This window comes from Bombina bombina, chromosome 1 (genome assembly GCF_027579735.1).
Source record: "Bombina bombina isolate aBomBom1 chromosome 1, aBomBom1.pri, whole genome shotgun sequence".
In the NCBI taxonomy this organism is placed as follows: domain Eukaryota; kingdom Metazoa; phylum Chordata; class Amphibia; order Anura; family Bombinatoridae; genus Bombina; species Bombina bombina.
The window spans coordinates 597,717,157-597,740,294 of NC_069499.1; positions in this window are offsets into that span (position 1 = coordinate 597,717,157).

Sequence of the window (23,138 nt, forward strand, 5' to 3'; positions counted from 1 at the left end):
TAAGATATTAATTTTCCATTTCTTTCATGTAATTGGCAAGAGTCCATGAGCTAGTGACATATGGTATATACAATCCTACCAGGAGAGGCAAAGTTTCCCAAACCTCAAAATGCCTATAAATACACCCCTCACCACACCCACAATTCAGTTTTACAAACTTTGCCTCCTATGGAGGTGGTGAAGTAAGTTTGTGCTTAGATTCTACGTTGATATGCGCTTCTCAGCATTTTGAAGCCCGATTCCTCTCAGAGTACAGCGAATGTCAGAGGGTTGTGAAGGGAGTATCACCTATTGAATGCAATGGTTTTCCTCACGGGAGATCTATTTTATAGGTTCTCTGTTATCGGTCATAGAGATTCATCTCCTACCTCCCTTATAAAGATCGACGATATACTCTCATATTCCATTACCTCTACTGATAACTGTTTCAGTACTGGTTTGGCTATCTGCTATATGTGGATGGGTGTCTTTTGGTAAGTATGTTTTCATTAGTTAAGACACTCTCAGCTATGGTTTGGCACTTTATGTATTATTATAAAGTTCTAAATATATGTATTGTACTTATATTTGCCATGAGTCAGGTTTATGTATATTTCCTTTTGCAGACTGTCAATTTCATATTTGGAAAAAGCATATTTAGGAAAATATTTTTTCTTACCAGGGGTAAAGTCTTTTTTCTATTTGACTGTTTTCTCATTAAATTTCGAGGGCAAAATTAGGCTTGCGAAGGCACAAAATGACAAAGTTTATTGCGTCATTTTTGCATGAAAATATTTTTGGTGCAAAGTTACGTCTGATGATGCAGATTCATCATTTCCAGTGTCTTAGTTGACGCTGAGTTCCTTGCTCAAGGTTGCGTTGTCAATGACGCGAGTGTGTCATTTCTGGATGTTGTTAGCGGCAAAAAATGTAGTTACGTTGTGCGTCATACTTGGCGCCAAATAATTTCATTATTTAAAACCCCATTCCTATGTGCCTCTAGCCTTTTTCTATGTTAGAGGGCTATGCTGTTTGCATTTTTTTCCCATTGCTGAAACTGCCATATAAGGAAATTGATAATTTTGCTTTATATGTTTTTTTTTCTCTTACATTTGCAAGATGTCTCAATCTGATCCTGTCTCAGAAACCACTGTTGGAACCTTGCTGCCAGATAACAGTTCTACCAACGCTAAGTGCATTTGTTATAAATTTGTGGAGATTATATCTCCAGCTGTGGAATGTAATAGTTGTCATGATAAGGTTTTTCATGCAGAGAATGTGTCCATCAGTAATAGTACTATGCCTGTTGTTCCTTCAACATCTAATGTACAAGATATACCTGTAAATGTAAAAGATTTTATTGCTGATGCGATTCAGAAGGCTTTGTCTGCCATCCCGCCTTCTAATAAATGTAAAAGGTCTTTTAAAACTTCTCATAAAATTGATGAAATTTCAAATGACCGACAACATACTGAATTATCCTCCTCTGATGAGGATCTATCTGATTCAGAAGATCCTTCCTCAGATATTGACACTGACAAATCTACTTATTTATTTAAAATGGAGTATATTCATTCCTTGTCAAAAGAAGTGTTGATTACATTGGATATTGAGGAAACTAGTCCTCTTGATATTAAAACTAGTAAACATTTAAATTCTGTTTATAAACGCCCTGTGGTTACTCCAGAGGTTTTTCCAGTTCCTGATGCTAATTCTGATATGATTTCTAAGGAATGGAATAGGCCTGGTACTTCTTTTATTTCTTCTTCAAGGTTTAAAAAATTGTATCCTTTGCCAGCAGTTAGATTGGAGTTTTGGGAAAAGATCCCCAAAGTTGATGGGGCTATTTCTACTCTTGCTAAACGTACTACTATTCCTATGGAAGATAGTACTTCTTTTAAAGACCCTTTAGATAGGAAACTTGAATCGTATCTAAGGAAAGCTTATTTATATTCTAGTCATCTCCTCAGGCCTGCCATTTCTATGGCTGATGTTGCAGCTGCATCAACTTTTTGGTTGGAAAGTTTAGCGCAAAGGGAAAAGGATCCTGATTTGTCTAGCATTGTTCGCTTGCTTCAACATGCTAATCATTTTATTTGTGATGCCATTTTTGATATCATCAAAATTGATGTTAAATCTATGTCTCTAGTTATTTTAGCTAGAATAGCTTTGTGGCTTAAATATTAGAATACTGACATGGTATCTAAGTCTAGATTACTATCTCTTTCTTTCCAAGGTAATAAGTTATTTGGTTCTCAGTTGGATTCGATTATTTCAACTGTCACTGGGGGGAAGGGAGTTTTTTTGCCTCAGGATAAAAAATCTAAGGGTAAATTTAAAGCTTCTAACCACTTTCGTTCCTTTCGACAAAATAAGGAACAGAAACCTAATCCTTTCCCCAAAGAATCTGGTTCCAATTGGAAACCTTCTTCAAGTTGGAATAAATCCAAACCATTTCAGAAATCAAAGCCAGCCCCCAAGTCTGCATGAAGGTGCGGCCCTCATTCCAGCTCAGCTGGTAGGGGGCAGATTGAGATTCTTCCAAAACATTTGGGCAGATTCTGTCCAAAATCATTGGATTCAGAGTATTGTCTCTCAAGGGTTCCGAATAAGATTCAGAGTAAGACCTCCTGTGAGAAGGAATTTTCTCTCACGTATCCCAGTAAATCCAGTAAAGGCTCAAGCTTTTCTGAAGTGTGTTTCAGACCTGGAGCTTTCAGGGGTAATCATACCAGTTCCGTTTCAGGAACAGGGTCTGGGGTTTTATTCAAATCTATTCATTGTCCCAAAGAAAGAAAATTATTTCAGGCCAGTTCTGGATCTGAAAATTTTGAATCGTTATGTAAGAGTGCCAACTTTCAAAATGGTGACTATAAAGACTATTCTGCCTTTTGTTCTGCAAGGGCATTATATGTCCACAATAGACTTACAGGATGCTTATCTTCATATTCCGATTCATCCAGACCATTATCAATTTCTGAGATTCTATTTTCTAGACAAGCATTACCAATTTGTTGCTCTTCCGTTTGGCCTAGCAATAGCTCCAAGAATCTTTTAGAAGGTTCTCGGTGCCCTACTCTCTGTAATCAGAGAACGCGGTATTGCGGTATTTCCTTATTTGGACGATATCTTGGTACTAGCTCAGTCTTTACATTCAGCAGAATATCACACAAATCAACTAGTGTTGTTTCTTCAGAGACATGGTTGGAGGATCAATTTACCAAAAAGTTCTTTGATTCCTCAGACAAGGGTAATCTTTTTAGGTTTCCAGATAGATTCAGTGTCCATGACTCTGTCTCTAACAGACAAGAGACGTTTAAAATTGGTTTCAGCTTGTCGGAACCTTCAGTCGCAGTCATTCCCTTCAGTGGCTATGTGCATGGAAGTTTTAGGTCTCATGACTGCAGCATCGGACGCAATCCCCTTTGCTTGTTTTCATATGAGATCTCTCCAGCATTGTATGCTGAACCAATGGTGCAGGGATTATACAAAGATATCACAATTAATATCCTTAAATACCAAAGTTCGACTCTCGCTGACTTGGTGGTTAGATCACCATTGTATAATTCAAGGGGCCTTTTTTGTTCGTCCAACCTGGACTGTGATCACAACAGATGCAAGTATTTCAGGTAGGGGAGCTGTCTGGGGATCTCTGACAGCACAATGGGTTTGGAAACCTCAAGAGGCGAGGTAACCAATCGAACGCCGTGCTATCTTCAGGGCTCTTCAGGTGTGGCCTCTGTTGAAGAGAGAACCGTTCATTTGTTTTCAGACAGACAATATCACAACTGTGGCATATGTCAATCATCAGGGTGGGACTCGCAGTCCCCAAGCTATGAAAGAATTGTATAGACAATTGGGAAGCGGATTATCTCAGCTGTCAGACTTTACATCCGGGGGAGTGGTCGCTCCATCCAGATGTGTTTTCTCAGATTATTCAGATGTGGGGTCTTCCAGAAATAGATTTGATGGCTTCCCATCTAAACAAGAAACTTCCCAGGTACCTGTCCAGGTCCAGGGATCCTCAGATGGAAGCAGTGGATGCGTTAGCAGTTCCTTGGTGTTACCAACCTGCTTATATCTTCCCGCCTCTAGTTCTTCTTCCAAGAGTGATCTCCAAGATCATCATGGAACAATCGTTTATGTTTCTGGTAGCTCCAGCATGGCCTCACAGGTTTTTGGTATGCGGATCTTGTCCGGATGTCCAGTTGCCAACCTTGGCCACTTCCTTTAAGACCAGACCTTCCGTCTCAAGGTCCGTTTTTCCATCAGGATCTCAAATCATTAAATTTGAAGGTATGCAAATTGAACGCCTAGTGCTTAGTCATAGAGGTTTCTCTGACTCAGTGATTAATACTATGTTACAGGCTCGTAAATCTGTTTCTAGGAAGATTTATTATCGAGTTTGGAAGACATATTTTATAGTGTTCGTCTCATAAATTCTCCTGGCATTCTTTTAGAATTCCTAGAATTTTACAGTTTCTTCAGGATGGTTTGGATAAAGGTTTGTCTGCAAGTTCCTTAAAGGGACAAATCTCTGCTCTTTCTGTTTTATTTCCCAGAAAGATTGCTAAGCTTCCTGATATTCACTGTTTTGTACAGGCTTTGGTCCGTATCAAGCCTGTCATTAAATCAATCACTCCTCCTTGGAGTCTTAATTTGGTTTTGAAGGCCTTACAGGCTCCTCCTTTTGAGCCTATGCATTCTTTGGACATTAAACTACTTTCTTGGAAAGTGTTGTTCCTTTTGGCAATCTCTTCAGCTAGAAGAGTTTCTGAATTATCTGCTCTTTCTTGTGAATCTCCTTTTCTGATTTTCCATCAAGGCAGTTTTGCGGACTTCATTTAAATTATTACCTAAAGTTGTGAATTCTAACAACATTAATAGAGAAATTGTTGTCCCTTCTTTGTGTCCCAATCCTAAGAATTCTTTGGAGAAATCCTTACATTCTTTGGATGTAGTAAGAGCTTTGAAATATTATGTTGAAGCTACTAAAAATTTCAGGAAGACTTCTAGTCTATTTGTTATCTTTTCTGGTTCAAGGAAAGGTTAGAAGGCTTCTGCCATTTCCTTGGCATCTTGGTTAAAGCTTTAAATTTATCAGGCTTATTTGGAGTCGGGTCAGGCCCCGCCTCAGAGAATTACAGCTCATTCTACTAGATCAGTCTCCACTTTGTGGGCTTTTAAGAATGAAGCTTAAGTTAATCAGATTTGCAAAGCAGCAACTTGGTCTTCTTTGCATACATTTACAAAATTCTACCGTTTTGATGTATTTGCTTCTTCGTAAGCAGTTTTTGGTAGAAAAGTTCTTCAGGCAGCTGTTTCAGTTTGATTCCTCTACTTATCTTTTAAGTTTGTTCTTTCATTTATGAGAAAAACTTATTTTTTTGGTTGTGGATTTAATTTTCTCAGCGGAAAATGGCTGTTATTATTTTATCCCACCCTCTCTAGTGACTCTTGTGTGGAGTTCCACATCTTGAGTATTTTTATCCCATACGTTACTAGTTCATGGACTCTTGCCAATTACATGAAAGAAAACATAATTTATGTAAGAACTTACCTGATAAAATTAATTTCTTTCATATTGGCAAGAGTCCATGAGACCCACGCTTTTTATGGTGTTTTTTCTCTCTCCAAGTATTGGTCTTTGGTTTAAGGACCGATTAAAGATAAAGAAGCATGTATATGTACACAATGTGATAAAGTAATGAGATCTGATTATACCTACAAGCTCAACCCATTTTATTATGTTGTGGCTTCAAAACACAAAACCAGCTATTTCATATACACAAATAAACCTTAAAAAGCAAATTTTCATACATTTTATACTCTGCAGCTGGTAAAAAAAAGTAATTGGAAACACATTAAGGGATTTTTTTTACAGTATACTGTTATTTTAAAGCTCATCCAAATGAAGTCTTACATGGACAGATCACATCATACACAAACACATATGGTGCACTTAGCACACACAGCCTTAAAGGGAAGGCTCACACAACCCACACACTGTCTTAAAGGGTCAGAAATCTTTGCCAAGTATTAGCAAAACAAAATACATAATTATAATTAGAGATATATATGCAATAAAATTAACTTACTTTTTTTCCTGAAAAGAAGCTTTTAAATATCTTTAACTTTAAAATTCACAAGCAACAAGCAGTAACGACCGCCCATAAAATAGGCAGAGTTTATGCGAAATTGATTGATCATCAACATTCAATAGGCAATTGTTTCTGCCCATCTTATTTAAATATTAAAAGGACGTACTGCCTACTTCCATCCTCAGTGCCACCACTCATATCTGTTGTAACATTAGTGTAATTTTTTTTTTAACTTTTACATCAGTCTGCTAGTGTTATTTAATTGTAGTTGCCAGGCCAGCCTGTCACTGCCAGTCTGTGTGTCAGGCTCACAGCATATACTGTGCCTACTTCCTCAGTGCCACCACTCATATCTGTTGTAACATTAGTGTAAATTTAAAAAAAAAAAAAAACTTTTACATCAGTCTGCTAGTGTTATTTAATTGCAGTTGCCTGCCTGCCTGCCAGCGTGTGTGCCAGGCCCACTTTCCAACTAGTGCCACCAATCATATTTGTTATAACAGTAGTGTAAATATTTAAAAAAAAAAAACTTTTTTGACTGTGAAACATCAGTCTGTTAGTGTAATCTAATTGAAGTTGCCTGCCTGCCAGCGTGTGTGCCAGGCCCACTTGCCAAGTTAGTGGCACCACTCATATTTGTTGTAACAGTAGTGTAAATATTTTTAAAAAAAACTTTTTTTGACTGTGAAACATCAGTCTGCTAGTGCAATCGAATTGCAGTTGCCTGCCTGCCAGCGTGTGTGCCAGGCCCACTTGCCAACTAGTGCCACCAATCATATTTGTTATAACAGTAGTGTAAATATTAAAAAAAAAAACTTTTTTGACTGTGAAACATCAGTCTGCTAGTGTAATCTAATTGAAGTTGCATGCCTGCCAGCGTGTGTGCCAGGCCCACTTTCCAAGTTAGTGGCACCACTCATATTTGTTGTAACAGTAGTGTAAATATTTAAAAAAAAAAACCTTTTTGACTGTGAAACATCATTCAGCTAGTGTAATCTAATTGCAGTTGCCTGCCTGCCAGCGTGTGTGCCAGGCCCACTTGCCAAATAGTGCCACCAATCATATTTGTTATAACAGTAGTGTAAATATTTAAAAAAAAAACTTTTTTGACTGTGAAACATCAGTCTGCTAGTGTAATCTAATTGAAATTGCCTGCCTGCCAGCGTGTGTGCCAGGCCCACTTGCCAAGTTAGTGGCACCACTCATATTTGTTGTAACAGTAGTGTAAATATTTTTTTAAAAAACTTTTTTGACTGTGAAACATCAGTCTGCTAGTGTAATCTAATTGCAGTTGCCTGCCTGCCAGCGTGTGTGCCAGGCCCACTTGCTAAGTGCCACCAATCATATTTGTTGTAACAGTAGTGTAAATATTTAAAAAAAAACTTTTTTGACTGTGAAACATCAGTCTGCTAGTGTAATCTAATTGAAGTTGCCTGCCTGCCTGCGTGTGTACCAGGCCAACTTGCCAAGTTAGTGGCACCACTCATATTTGTTGTAACAGTAGTGTAAATATTTTAAAAAAAACTTTTTGGACTGTGAAACATCAGTATGCTAGTGTAATCTTATTGCATTTGCCTGCCTGCCAGCGTGTGTGCCAGGCCCACTTGCCAAGTTAGTGCCACCACTCATATTTGTTGTAACAGTAGTGTAAATATTTCAAAGAAAAAAATTTTTGACTGTGAAACATCAGTCAGCTAGTGTAATCTAATTGCAGTTGCCTGCTTGCCAGCGTGTGTGCCAGGCCCACTTGCCAACTAGTGCCACCAATCATATTTGTTATAACAGTAGTATAAATATTTTTTAAAAAAAAACTTTTTGGACTGTGAAACATCAGTCTGCTAGTGTAATCTTATTGCATTTGCCTGCCTGCCAGCGTGTGTGCCAGGTCCACTTGCCAAGTTAGTGTCACCACTCATATTTGTTGTAACAGTAGTTTAAATATTTAAAAAATAAACATTTTTGACTGTGAAACATCAGTCTGCTTTTTTGTGTCAGGCTCACAGCATATACTGTGCCCACTTGCCCAGTGCCACCACTCATATCTTGTTTAATAGTAGTGTAAATGTACATTTAAAAAAAATAAACTTTTTGGATTGTGAAACATCAGTCTGCTTTTTTGTGTCAGGCTCACAGCGTATACTGTGCCCACTTGCCCAGTGGCACCACTCATATTTTGTTTAATAGTAGTGTAAGTCTACATTTAAAAAAAAAATGACAGGCAGAGGCAGGCCATCCCGCAGGTGCCGTCGTGGTCGTGGTGCTGTGATTCCCTTTGACCCTACAATAATGCACAGTGTTCAGAGGCCACGTGCTATGAACGCGAAAAGTTCTGAGGAGGACCTAGTTGAATGGCTAACACAGGACACTCAATCTTCTACAGCTTCTGCTCCTAACCTTGACGCACCATCCACCTCCAGCTTAGCTTCGGGCACCTCTCAAGTGACCAGTGCCACTCGCCCGCCTGCCGCCACCACCAACACTAGCACCACAGCCGCTTCACTTGATCTGTCAGAGGAGTTATTGACACATCAGTTGGAAGAAATAAGTGATGCGCAACCATCATTGACAGAGGATGTAGATAACAGTGATATGTCTCAGTCAGGCAGCATGGACGTACAGTGTGATGATGATGGTGATGTTGTACCTGCTGCTGCTTCCTTTGTTGATTTGTCAGATACAAGTGAAGCGGTTTATGATGATGCATCCGTGGATGTCATGTGGGTGCCCGCTAGAAGAGAAGAAGAAGAGGGGGAAAGTTCAGATGGGGAGACAGAGAGGAGGAGATGAGTTGGAAGCAGGGGGAGGTCATCGCAAGGAGCTAGTGGCACAGTCAGACAGCATGCATCGGCACCCGGGATCAGCCAGACAGCACGCCAATCAACGCATGCTGTTGCCACCACCAGAATGCCGTCATCGCAGAGCTCAGCAGTGTGGCATTTTTTGTGTGTGTCTGCCTCTGACAACAGCGATGCTATTTGTAACCTGTGCCAAAAGAAACTGAGTCGTGGGAAGTCCAACACCCACCTAGGTACAACTGCTTTGCGAAGGCACACGGTCTCACATCACAAACGCCGATGGGATGAACACATGAGTAGAAGCAGCACACAAACTCAAAGCCGCCATCCACCTCCTGGTCCAGCATCTTCAGCCACGTCAACCACTGCTGTACTCCTTGCCCCCTCTCAACCTTCCGCCACTCAGTCTCTCTTACGTAGCAGTTCCTGGTTATCTGCCCACAGTCAGGTGTCTGTCAAGGACATGTTTGATTGTAAGAAGCCAATTTCCCAAAGTCACCCCCTTGCCCGGCGTCTGACAGCTGGCTTGTCTGAACTCTTAGCCCACCAGCTTTTACCATACAAACTGGTAGAGTCTGAGGCGTTCAAAAAATGTGTATCTATTGGGACACCGCAGTGGAAGGTACCCGGCCGAAATTTCTTTTCACAAAAGGTAATCCCCAACCTGTACTCGATTGTGCGAAAGGAAGTAATGGCATGTCTGGCACACAGCTTTGGGGCGAGGGTCCATCTGACCACTGATAGCTGGTCTGCAAAGCATGGTCAGGGCAGGTATATCACCTACACTGCGCATTGGGTAAACCTGCTGACGGCTGACAAGCATGGAATGCGTGGCTCTGCAGAGGAGTTGGTGACACCGCCACGACTTGCAGGCAGGCCTGCTGCTACCTCCTCTACTCCTTCTACTCCATCCTCTTCCATAACCTCTTCCTCGGCTGAGTCCTCTTCTGCTGCTGTGTCTTGCTCCACATCAACGGCACCCCCCCAGCTCCCCAGGTACTATTCAACATCCCGGATACGGCAGTGTCACGCCGTCTTGGGGTTGACCTGCCTGAAAGCAGAGAATCACACCGCATCAGCACTCCTGTCCGCCTGAACGCACAGGTGGATCAGTGGCTGACTCCGCACCAACTGGAGATTGGCAAAGTTGTTTCTGACAATGGAAGTAATTTGGTGGCGGCATTGAAATTGGGCAAGTTGACACATGTGTCGTGCATGGCACATGTGTGTAATCTGATTGTACAACCCTTTGTGCATAAGTACCCAGGCTTACAGGACGTCCTGAAGCAGGCCAGGAAGGTGTGTGGTCATTTCAGGCGTTCCTTCACGGCCATGGCGCACTTGTCAGATATCCAGCGGCAAAACAACCTGCCAGTGAGGCGCTTGATTTGCGACAGCCCGACACATTGGAATTCAACACTCCTAATGTTCGACCGCTTGCTCTAACAAGAAAAAGCTGTTAACGAGTATTTGTATGACCGGGGTGCTAGGACAGCCTCTGGGTAGCTGGGGATTTTTTTGCCACGTTACTGGACGCTCATGCGCAATGCCTGTAGGCTCATGCGTCCTTTTGAGGAGGTGACAAACCTAGTCAGTCGCACCGAAGGCACCATCAGCGACATCATACCATTTGTTTTCTTCCTGGAGCGTGCCCTGCGAAGAGTGCTGGATCAGGCCGTAGATGAGCGTGAAGAGGAAGAGTTGTGGTCTCCATCACCACCAGAAACAGCCTTATCAGCATCGCTTGCTGGACCAGCAGCAATGCAGGAAGAGGATTGTGAGGAAGAGGAGTCAGAGGAGGAATGTGGCTTTGAGGAGGAGGAGGAAGACCAAGCACAACAGGCATCCCAGGGTGCTCGTTGTTGTCACCTATCTGGTACCCGTGGTGTTGTACGTGGCTGGGGGGAAGAAGATACCTTCAGTGAGATCAGTGAGGAAGAGGAACGGGACATAAGTAGCTCGGCATCCAACCTTGTGCAAATGGGGTCTTTCATGCTGTCGTGCCTGTTGAGGGACACTCATATAAAAAAGCTGAAGGAGAACGAACTGTACTGGGTGTCCACGCTACTAGACCCCTGGTATAAGCATAAAGTGACTGAAATGTTACCGAATTCCCGCAAGTCGGAAAGGATGGAGCAGTTCAAAAATAAATTAAAAAGTATGCTTTACACAGCGTATAAGGGTGATGTCACAGCACAACGGGAATCTAACAGGGGAAGAGATGAAAGTAATCCTCCTCCTCCCACGACCACGCCGGCAAGGACAGGATGCTTTCCAGACGTGTTGTTGATGGAGGACATGCGGACCTTTTTAACTCCTATGCATCGCCACAGCCCTTCGGGATCCAACCTCAGAGAACGACTCAACCGACAGATAGCAGACTACCTCACATTAACTGCGGATCTCGACACTCTGAGGAGCGATGGACCCCTTGACTACTGGGTGTGCAGGCTTGACCTGTGGCCTGAGCTATCCCAATTTGCAATCAAACTTCTGGCCTGCCCCGCTTCAAGTGTCCTGTCAGAAAGGACCTTCAGTGCAGCAGGAGGTATTGTCACTGAGAAGAGAAGTCGCCTAGGTCAAAAAAGTCTTGATTATCTCACCTTTATTAAAATGAATGAGGGATGGATCCCGAAGGGACTGACATTGTGCAATACATTCGAGTAAAAAAGGCCTGATGAGATGAGCTGCCTTGGGCTACAAATGGTACACACGCTGCTGTATTTTATCTTCGAATGCTGGATGACTTGCGTGACTTATCCGCCAACAACTAGGGTTCAAGCCGCAATGTTTTAGGGCACTTTCTAACTGTCAAACAAACATCATTTTTTCTGGCCACTGCTACAGCAGCGTCTGCAACAATAGCTAATTTTTCAGGCATTTGTACATGCCTAATTTTTCTGGCCTCTGGTGCTGCACTGTGGCTACAAAACCAAAACCAAGCCATTTCAGGCGTTCCTACACGGCCATGGCGCACTTGTCAGATATCCAGCGTAAAAACAACCTGCCAGTGAGGCGCTTGATTTGCGACAGCCCGACACGTTGGAATTCAACACTCCTAATGTTCGACCGCTTGCTCCAACAAGAAAAAGCTGTTAACAAGTATTTGTATGACCGGGGTGCTAGGACAGCCTCTGGGGAGCTGGGGATTTTTTTGCCACGTTACTGGACGCTCATGCGCAATGCCTGTAGGCTCATGCGTCCTTTTGAGGAGGTGACAAACCTAGTCAGTCGCACCGAAGGCACCATCAGTGACATCATACCATTTGTTTTCTTCCTGGAGCTTGCCCTGAGAAGAGTGCTGGAACACACGCTGCTGTATTTTATCTTCGAATGCTGGATGACTTGCGTGACTTATCCGCCAACAACTAGGGTTCAAGCCGCAATGTTTTAAGGCACTTTCTAACTGTCAAACAAACATCAATTTTTCTGGCCACTGCTACAGCAGCGTCTGCAACAATAGCTAATTTTTCAGGCATTTGTACATGCCTAATTTTTCTGGCCTCTGGTGCTGCACTGTGGCTACAAAACCCAAACCAAAAAAAAGGCACATAACAGGGATTAAACTGTTAAGAATAGTACTACTTAACATACCACTCATATCTGGTGGCACAGTAGATTGCACGCGCAGTGCCCCAAATTTGAAGTAGGAGGACCGACCAAGCATCTTTTTCCATCTCCCGGTTCCTAAAAATTATCTCCGGGTTCCTAAAAACGATGCCATACCTGTACTCGATTGTGCAAAAGGAAGTCATGGCATATGGGGTCTTTCATGCTGTCATGCCTGTTGAGGGTCGGGGACCCTCGTATAAAAAGGCTGAAGGAGAACGACCTGTACTGGGTGTCCAAGCATCTTTTTACATCTCCTGGTTCCTAAAAATTATCTCCGGATTCCTAAAATGGATGCCATACCTGTACTCGATTGTGCAAAAGTAAGTCATGGCAGATGGGGTCTTTCATGCTGTCATGCCTGTTTAGGGTCGGGGACCCTCGTATAAAAAGGCTGAAGGAGAACGACCTGTACTGGGTGTCCAAGCATCTTTTTCCATCTCCCGGTTCCTAAAAATAATCTCTGGGTTGCTAAAATCGATGCCATACCTGTACTCGATTGTGCAAAAGTAAATCATGGCATATGGGGTCTTTCATGCTGTCGTGCCTGTTGAGGGTCGGGGACCCTCGTATAAAAAGGCTGAAGGAGAACGACCTGTACTGGGTGTCCAAGCATCTTTTTCCATCTCCGGGTTCCTAAAAATAATCTATGGGTTCCTAAAATCGATGCCATACCTGTACTCGATTGTGCAAAAGTAAGTCATGGCAGATGGGGTCTTTCATGCTGTCGTGCCTGTTTAGGGTCGGGGACCCTCGTATAAAAAGGCTGAAGGAGAACGACCTGTACTGGGTGTCCAAGCATCTTTTTCCATCTCCCGGTTCCTAAAAATAATCTCCGGGTTCCTAAAATCGATGCCATACCTGTACTCGATTGTGCAAAAGTAAGTCATGGCAGATGGGGTCTTTCATGCTGTCGTGCCTGTTTAGGGTCGGGGACCCTCGTATAAAAAGGCTGAAGGAGAACGACCTGTACTGGGTGTCCAAGCATCTTTTTCCATCTCCCGGTTCCTAAAAATTATCTCCTGGGTTCCTAAAATTGATGCCATACCTGTACTCGATTGTGCAAAAATAAGTCATGGCAGATGGGGTCTTTCATGCTGTCGTGCCTGTTTAGGGTCGGGGACCCTCGTATAAAAAGGCTGAAGGAGAACGACCTGTACTGGGTGTCCAAGCATCTTTTTCCATCTCCCGGTTCCTAAAAATTATCTCCGGGTTCCTAAAATCGATGCCATACCTGTACTCGATTGTGCAAAAGTAAGTCATGGCATATGGGGTCTTTCATGCTGTCGTGCCTGTTGAGGGTCGGGGACCCGCGTATAAAAAGGCTGAAGGAGAACGACCTGTACTGGGTGTCCAAGCATCTTTTTCCATCTCCCGGTTCCGAAAATCCATGCCATATACACGTCCCCTGGCGCCGCAACTGCCTCTGGGAACCTTACCATGGGTCCCAGGCGGCACGTCTTGTAATTCTCTGTCAGGGAAATTATCTATCTATCAAATCTATCTCTTTATCTATCGAATCTATCTAACTATCAATCGTATCTATCAAATATATATTGCATCTATTGATCGATGTAATTCGTATCTATCAAATGTATATTGCATCTACTGATCTATGTAATTCGTATCTATCAAATGTATATTGCATCTTTTGATCTATGTAATTCGTATCTATCAAATGTATATTGCATCTATTGATCTATGTAATTCGTATCTATCAAATGTATATTGCATCTTTTGATCTATGTAATTTGTATCTATCAAATGTATATTGCATCTATTGATCTATGTAATTCGTATCTATCAAATGTATATTGCATCTTTTGATCTATGTAATTCGTATCTATCAAATGTATATTGCATCTATTGATCTATGTAATTCGTATCTATCAAATATATATTGCATCTTTTGATCTATGTAATTCGTATCTATCAAATGTATATTGCATCTATTGATCTATGTAATTCGTATCTATCAAATGTATATTGCATTTTTGATCTATGTAATTCGTATCTATCAAATGTATATTGCATCTTTTGATCTATGTAATTAGTATCTATCAAATGTATATTGCATCTTTTGATCTATGTAATTCGTATCTATCAAATGTATATTGCATCTTTTGATCTATGTAATTTGTATCTATCAAATGTATATTGCATCTTTTGATCTATGTAATTCGTATCTATCAAATGTATATTGCATCTATTGATCTATGTAATTCGTATCTATCAAATGTATATTGCATCTTTTGATCTATGTAATTCGTATCTGTCAAATGTATATTGCATCTATTGATCTATGTAATTCGTATCTATCAAATGTATATTGCATCTTTTGATCTATGTAATTCATATCTATCAAATGTATATTGCATCTTTTGATCTATGTAATTAGTATCTATCAAATGTATATTGCATCTTTTGATTTATGTAATTCGTATCTATCAAATGTATATTGCATCTTTTGATCTATGTAATTAGTATCTATCAAATGTATATTGCATATTTTGATCTATGTAATTCGTATCTATCAAATGTATATTGCATCTTTTGATCTATGTAATTCGTACCCGGCCACAATTTCTTTGCACAAAAGGCAATCCCGGACCCCAACCTGTACTCGATTGTGCAAAAGGAAGTAACCTTACCATGGGTCCCAACCAGCACGTCTTTGTAATTCTCTGTCTGGGAAATTATATATCTATCTATTTATCTATCAAATCTATCTAACTATCAATCGTATCTATCAAATGTATATTGCATCTATTGATCTATGCAATTCATATCTATCAAATGTATATTGCATCTATTGATCTATGTAATTCGTATCTATCAAATGTATATTGCATCTTTTGATCTATGTGATTTGTATCTATCAAATGTATATTGCATCTATTGATCTATGTAATTCGTATCTATCAAATGTATATTGCATCTTTTGATCTATGTAATTCGTATCTATCAAATGTATATTGCATCTATTGATCTATGTAATTCGTATCTATCAAATGTATATTGCATCTTTTGATCTATGTAATTCGTATCTATCAAATGTATATTGCATCTATTGATCTATGTAATTTGTATCTATCAAATGTATATTGCATCTTTTGATCTATGTAATTTGTATCTATCAAATGTATATTGTATCTATTGATCTATGTAATTCGTATCTATCAAATGTATATTGCATCTTTTGATCTATGTAATTTGTATCTATCAAATGTATATTGCATCTATTGATCTATGCAATTCATATCTATCAAATGTATATTGCATCTATTGATCTATGTAATTCGTATCTATCAAATGTATATTGCATCTTTTGATCTATGGGATTTGTATCTATCAAATGTATATTGCATCTATTGATCTATGTAATTCGTATCTATCAAATGTATATTGCATCTTTTGATCTATGTAATTCGTATCTATCAAATGTATATTGCATCTATTGATCTATGTAATTCGTATCTATCAAATGTATATTGCATCTTTTGATCTATGTAATTCGTATCTATCAAATGTATATTGCATCTATTGATCTATGTAATTTGTATCTATCAAATGTATATTGCATCTTTTGATCTATGTAATTTGTATCTATCAAATGTATATTGTATCTATTGATCTATGTAATTCGTATCTATCAAATGTATATTGCATCTTTTGATCTATGTAATTTGTATCTATCAAATGTATATTGCATCTTTTGATCTATGTAATTCGTATCTATCAAATGTATATTGCATCTTTTGATCTATGTAATTCGTATCTATCAAATGTATATTGCATCTATTGATCTATGTAATTCGTATCTATCAAATGTATATTGCATCTTTTGATCTATGTAATTCGTATCTATCAAATATATATTGCATCTATTGATCTATGTAATTCGTACCTATCAAATGTATATTGCATCTTTTGATCTATGTAATTCGTATCTATCAAATGTATATTGCATCTTTTGAGCTATGTAATTCGTATCTATCAAATGTATATTGCATCTATTGATCTATGTAATTCGTATCTATCAAATGTATATTGCATCTATTGATCTATGTAATCTATGTATCTATCTATCAAATCTATCTATCTCGTGGCCGGACTGTTTTGTGACAGCCACTTGTGTTTCGGGCAAATTTGAAGTAGGAGGGCCGACCAAGCATCTTTTTCCATCTCCCGGTTCCTAAAATCCATGCCATATACACCTCCCCCGATAGGGGGAGTAACAGGTATTAAACTGCTAAGAATAGTACTACTTAACACACCACTCATATCTGGTGGCACAATAGATTGCACGCGCAGTGCCCCAAATTTGAAGCAGGAGGACCGACCAAGCATCTTTTTCCATCTCCCAGTTCCGAAAATCCATGCCATATACACGTCCCCTGGCGCCGCAACTGCCTCTGGGAACCTTACCATCGGTCACAGTCCGCACGTCTTGTAATTCTCTGTCAGGGAAATTATATATCTATCAAATCTATCTATTTATCTATCGAATCTATCTAACTATCAATCGTATCTATCAAATATATATTGCATCTATTGATCTATGTAATTCGTATCTATCAAATGTATATTGCATCTATTGATCTATGTAAATCGTATCTATCAAATGTATATTGCATCTATTGATTTATGTAATACGTATCTAAAAAAATGTATATTGCATCTTTTGATCTATGTAATTCATATCTATCAAATGTATATTGCATCTATTGATCTATGTAATTCGTATCTATCAAATGTATATTGCATCTTTTGATCTATGTAATTCGTATCTATCAAATGTATATTGCATCTATTGATCTATGTAATTTGTATCTATCAAATGTATATTGCATCTATTGATCTATGTAATTCGTATCTATCAAATATATATTGCATCTATTGATCTATGTAATTCATATCTATCAAATGTATATTGCATCTTTTGATCTATGTAATTCGTATCTATCAAATGTATATTGCATCTATTGATCTATGTAATTCGTATCTATCAAATGTATATTGCATCTTATGATCTATGTAATTCGTATCTATCAAATGTATATTGCATCTATTGATCTATGTAATTCGTATCTATCAAATGTATATTGCATCTTTTGATCTATGTACTTCGTATCTATCGAATGTATATTGCTTCTTTTGATCTATGTAATTCGTATCTATCAAATGTTTATTGCATCTATTGATCTATGTAATTCGTATCTATCAAATGTATATTGCATCTTTTGATCTATGTAATTCGTATCTATCAAATGTATATTGCATCTATTGATCTATGTAATTCGTATCTATCAAATGTATATTGCATCTATTGATCTATGTAATTCGTATCTATCAAATGTATATTGCATATATTGATCTATGTAATTTATGTATCTATCTATCTATCTATCAAATCTATCTATCTCATGGCCGGACTGTTTTGTGACAGCCACTTGTGTTTCGGCCAAATTTGAAGTAGGAGGACCGACCAAGCATCTTTTTCCACCTCCCGGTTCCTAAAATCCATGCCATATACACCTCCCCCGATAGGGGGAGTAACAGGTATTAAACTGCTAAGAATAGTACTACTTAACACACCACTCATATCTGGTGGCACAATAGATTGCACGCGCAGTGCCCCAAATTTGAAGCAGGAGGACCGACCAAGCATCTTTTTCCATCTCCCGGTTCCGAAAATCCATGCCATATACATGTCCCTTACCATGGGAACCTTACCATGGGTCCAAGACCGCACGTCTTGTAATTCTCTGTCTGGGAAATTATCTATCTATCAAATGTATCTATTTATCTATCAAATCTATCTAACTATCAATCGTATCTATCAAATATATATTGCATCTATTGATCTATGTAATTTGTATCTATCAAATGTATATTGCATCTATTGATCTATGTAATTCGTATCTATCAAATGTATATTGCATCTATTGATCAATGGAATTCGTATCTATCAAATGTATATTGCATCTATTGATCAATGGAATTCGTATCTATCAAATGTATATTGCATCTATTGATCTATGTAATTCGTATCTATCATATGTATATTGCATCTATTGATCTATGTAATCTATGTATCTATCTATCTATCAAATCTATCTATCTTGTGGTTGTGCAAATGGACTGTTTGCGGTTGTTTGCAGTGCGTTACACAGGGAGTTTGGTCTGTCACTGTCAAGCGGGCGTAACCCTTACAGTACACTACCTGATCGATACAACATCATACCTGATGTTTTAAAGCACGTTATTCCAAACAATTTAGGAATGTTAGGTGATTTAGGCCCTTTATGGCTTAAAACCAGACTCTGCATCAACTATGTAATTTTCCGTGGGAGTTTTGCCATGGATCCCCCTCCGGCATGCCACAGTCCAGGTGTTAGTCCCCTTGAAACAACTTTTCCATCACTATTGTGGCCAGAAAGAGTCCCTGTGGGTTTTAAAGTTTGCATGCCTATTGAAGTCAATGGCAGTTCGCCCGGTTCGCGAACAGTAGTGGAAGATCGAGTCCGCCGTTCACTAACCGAAATTTTTAGGTTCACGACATCACTAGTGATCTGTCCTTTTATAAATGTGTGTGTGGTGTGGGTTGTGTGTGCATGACTTTTTAAGCATGTGTGAGCATGAAGTAATTTCCGATGGCAACATTTGCTGTAAAAATTAAATCATGTGATTGTCGAACCGTTTACGTTATTTAAAGGATGGGATCGGATCATGGGAGACTGCCTACATTGCTAGGCACGCCCCCCAGTCCGATCTTGATTTCGCCAAAAGGGGGAGAGTGCAAGACTCCTTATAAGGTAGGACTTTCAATGCCGTCTTTTGGCGTTAAAATCCAGCGCTTTTAAGACGGCATGGAACATCCTAACGGTGTGAAGTAGATTTGCCACCTTAGCCATGTTTTCCTGGACACTTATGAGTTATACTTGCTGCAGGGTGTGCAGGAACATGAATTTCATAATCATCCCTGGATAGCACACAAATAGTGACACTGAACAGCACTATTCATGTTCCTCTCTGCACACCCTGCAGCATGTATAACTCATACGAGTCCAGGAAAAAATAGACGAGGTGGCAACCCTAGCGTGAAGGGGTTGAGGGCCTGATTCTATTAAAGGGACAGTCTACCATAGAATTGTTATAGTTGTAAAAGATAGATAATCCCTTTATTACCCATTCCCCAGTTTTGCATAACCAACACTGTTATATTAATACAGTACACTTGTTACCTCTGTGATTACCTTGTATCTAGTAACCTTCTTCCAGCCCCCTGATCACATGACTGTGACTGTTTATTATCTATTGTCTTAAATTTAGCATTGTATTGTGCTAGATCTTAAATAACTTTCTGTGTCTGAACACAGTGTTATCTATATGACCCACGTGTACTTTCTGTCTCTTTGTGTTGAAAAGAGATTTAAAAAGCAAGTGATAAGAGGCAGCCCTCAAAGGCTTAGAAATTAGCATATGAGTCTGTCTATGTTTAGTTTAATCTAAGAATACCAAGAAAAAAAAGCAAATTTGATGATAAAAGTAAATTGGAAAGTTGATTAAAATTAAAAGTCCTATCTGAATAATGAAAGTTTAATTTATACTAGACTGTCCCTTTAAATTTGCTGGTCTTTGTGTGATTTTCCATGCCAATACTCGCTGGCTCAGCACTCATGGAATTCTATAAAAAAAAGGAGGCTGTCCCTGGAGGTGGCAAGGTGCCTTCCATACAAGTAATGAGAGCTTTCTGCTAGGTAAAAGTTAGCAATAGGCGGCGAGGTACAGAAGAGGAGACGGGCATGTTTTTAAACTTGAATATTACGCTTAATGACAAATAAATTATGTTTTCAGTGCCCTGTAACTTGAATACACTGTAATTTTTGTATGCATAGGTTTTCCTTTCAGAGTAATTTGTATTGAGTATTTTATAAAATACTGGTCACCTTTTAACCCCTTCCTGCCGGGACTTATTTGTCTACATCGGAACAAATTTACGATATAAACAAATAAGTAAAAAATGAAAATCACTTGATCGTTCATGCGATCGCGTGAGTTCAATGATTGGATCAGGTCAGGGGGGAGTGCATATGATGCTAGGCATGCCATCGAGCGCATGATCCCATTGTGCAAGCAGCTACAGCTTTAGGACAGCCAAAAGGCTAGGAAGTTCCATGCCGTCTTTTGGCGTTAAAGCCCATAGCTTTTAGGACGGCATGGAACGTCCTAACGGCGTGAAGTAGGGTTGCCACCTGGGCTATGTTTTCCAGGACACTTATGAGTTATACTTGCTGCAGGTTGTGCAGGAACATGAATTTGTGGATAGCACACAAATAGTGACACTGAACAGCACTATTCATGTTCCTCTCTGCACACCCTGCAGCATGTATAACTCATACGAGTCCAGGAAAACATGGACAAGCTGGCAACCCTAGTGTGAAGGGGTGAGGGTCTGATTCTATTAAATTTGCTGGTCTTTGTGTGATTTTCCATGCCAATACTCGCTGGCGCAGCACTCATGGAATTCTATAAAAAAGGGGGCTGTAATTTGTTTTGAGTATTTTATAAAATACTGGCCACCTTTAAACCTCTTCCTGCGGGACATATTTATCTACATTGGAACAAATTTATGATATATGAATTAAGTACAAAATTTAAATCACTCGATCGTTCATGCGATCGCAAGATTTCAATGATTGGATCAGGTCAGGGGGGAGTGCATATGATACTAGGCACGCCCTCAAGCCCTTGATCCCATTGTGCAAGCAGCTACAGCTTCAGGATAGCCAAAATACTAGGACATTCCATTATTATTATTATCGGTTATTTGTAGAGCGCCAACAGATTCCGCAGCGCTATAAACAAATGCGGAGTACAACAAAACAATTATAGGGATCAAATGGGTAGAGGGTCCTGCCAAGAGTTGCACTGTTGTAGTCAGCTCTTAAGAAGGTGATCTACAAACAGCTGGACTCTTAGGCTTACATGCTAAGGAGGTTCAGGGGATAGCAATGGAGGAGAGGAACTGATATAAAGAAAGGTTAGTGTAGGTTGTATGCATCCTTGAACAGTAGAGTCTTTAGAGAGCACTTGAAGCTTTTAAAACTAGAAGAGAGTCTTGTGGAGCGAGGCAGAGAGTTCCACAAGATGGGAGCCAGTCTGGAGAAGTCCTGTAAACGGGAGTGTGATGAGGTGACAAGAGAGGAGAGTAGGAGGTCGTGAGCAGAGCGAAGGGGACGGGAGGGAGAGTATCTGGAGACAAGGTCTGAGATATAGGGGGGAGCAGTGCAGTTGAGGGCTTTGTATGTCAGAATGAGAATTTTGTGTTTGATCCTAGAGGCAAGAGGAAGCCAGTGAAGGGATTGGCAGAGAGGTGCAGCAGATGAAGAGTGACGTGTAAGGAAGATGAGTCTGGCAGAGGCATTCATTATGGATTGTAAAGGAGCTAGGTGGCAGGTGGGGAGACCAGAGAGGACAGAGTTGCAGTAATTGAGGCGGGAAAGAATGAGAGAGTGGATTAAAATCTTAGTTGTGTCTTGTGTAAGGAAGTGTCTAATTTTAGAGATGTTTTTAAGGTGGAAGCGGCAGGCTTTAGCCAATGACTGAATGTGAGGAATGAAAGATCTGAGTCAAATGTGACCCTGAGACATCGGGCATGCGGGGTAGGGGTAATGATGGAGTTGTCAACAGTTATAGAGAGATTGGGGGTGGAAATAATGAGCTCAGTTTTTGAGAGATTTAGCTTGAAGTAGTGAGAGGACATCCAGTTAGAGATGTGAGAGAGACAGTTAGTGACACGGGTTAGCAAGGAAGGAGATAGGTCTGGTGCAGAGAAGTAGATTTGGGTGTCGTCGGCATACAGTTGATATTGTAAACCGTGGGACTTTATTAGGGAACCTAGTGATGACGTGTAGATTGAGAAGAGAAGGGGACCGAGGACAGAGCCTTGCGGTACTCCGACAGAAAGTGGTGACGGGGCAGAGGAGGCCCCAGAGAAGGCTACACTAAAGGTACAGTTTGACAGGTAGGAAGAAAGCCACGAGAGGGCTGTGTCACAGATGCTGAAGGATTGGAGGGTTTGGAGCAAGAGAGGGTGGTCAACAGTGTCAAAGGCTGCGGACAGATCAAGGAGGATAAGCAGAGAGACGTGGCCTTTTGATTTTGCTGTAAGTAGGTCGTTGGTAACCTTAACAATTGCTGTCTCTGTGGAGTGATGGGGACGAAATCCAGATTGCAATGGGTCAAGGAGGGAGTTTATTGTAAGGAAATGGGATAGGCATGCATAAGCTAGTTTTTCGAGAAGCTTTGATGCAAGAGGGAGGAGGGAAATAGGGTGCTAGTTGGATGGGGAGGTAGGATCAAGGGACGGTTTTTTGAGGATAGGTGTGACCAGTGCATGTTTCAGCGATGAGGGAAATATACCGGTGCTGAGGGAGAGGTTGAAAGTGTGTGTGAGTATAGGGGTAAGGGTGGCAGAGAGGGAGGGGAGTAGCTGTGAGGGGATAGGGTCAAGGGGACAGGTAGTGAGGTGAGAGCGCAGTGCCGAAACTTCTTCCTCAGTAACGGGGGAGAATGAGCTAAGTTTAAGGTTATGTGGGTTGTGGTTGATTGAGAGCATTTGAGGGGGTGAGAGAATGGAATTATGTTG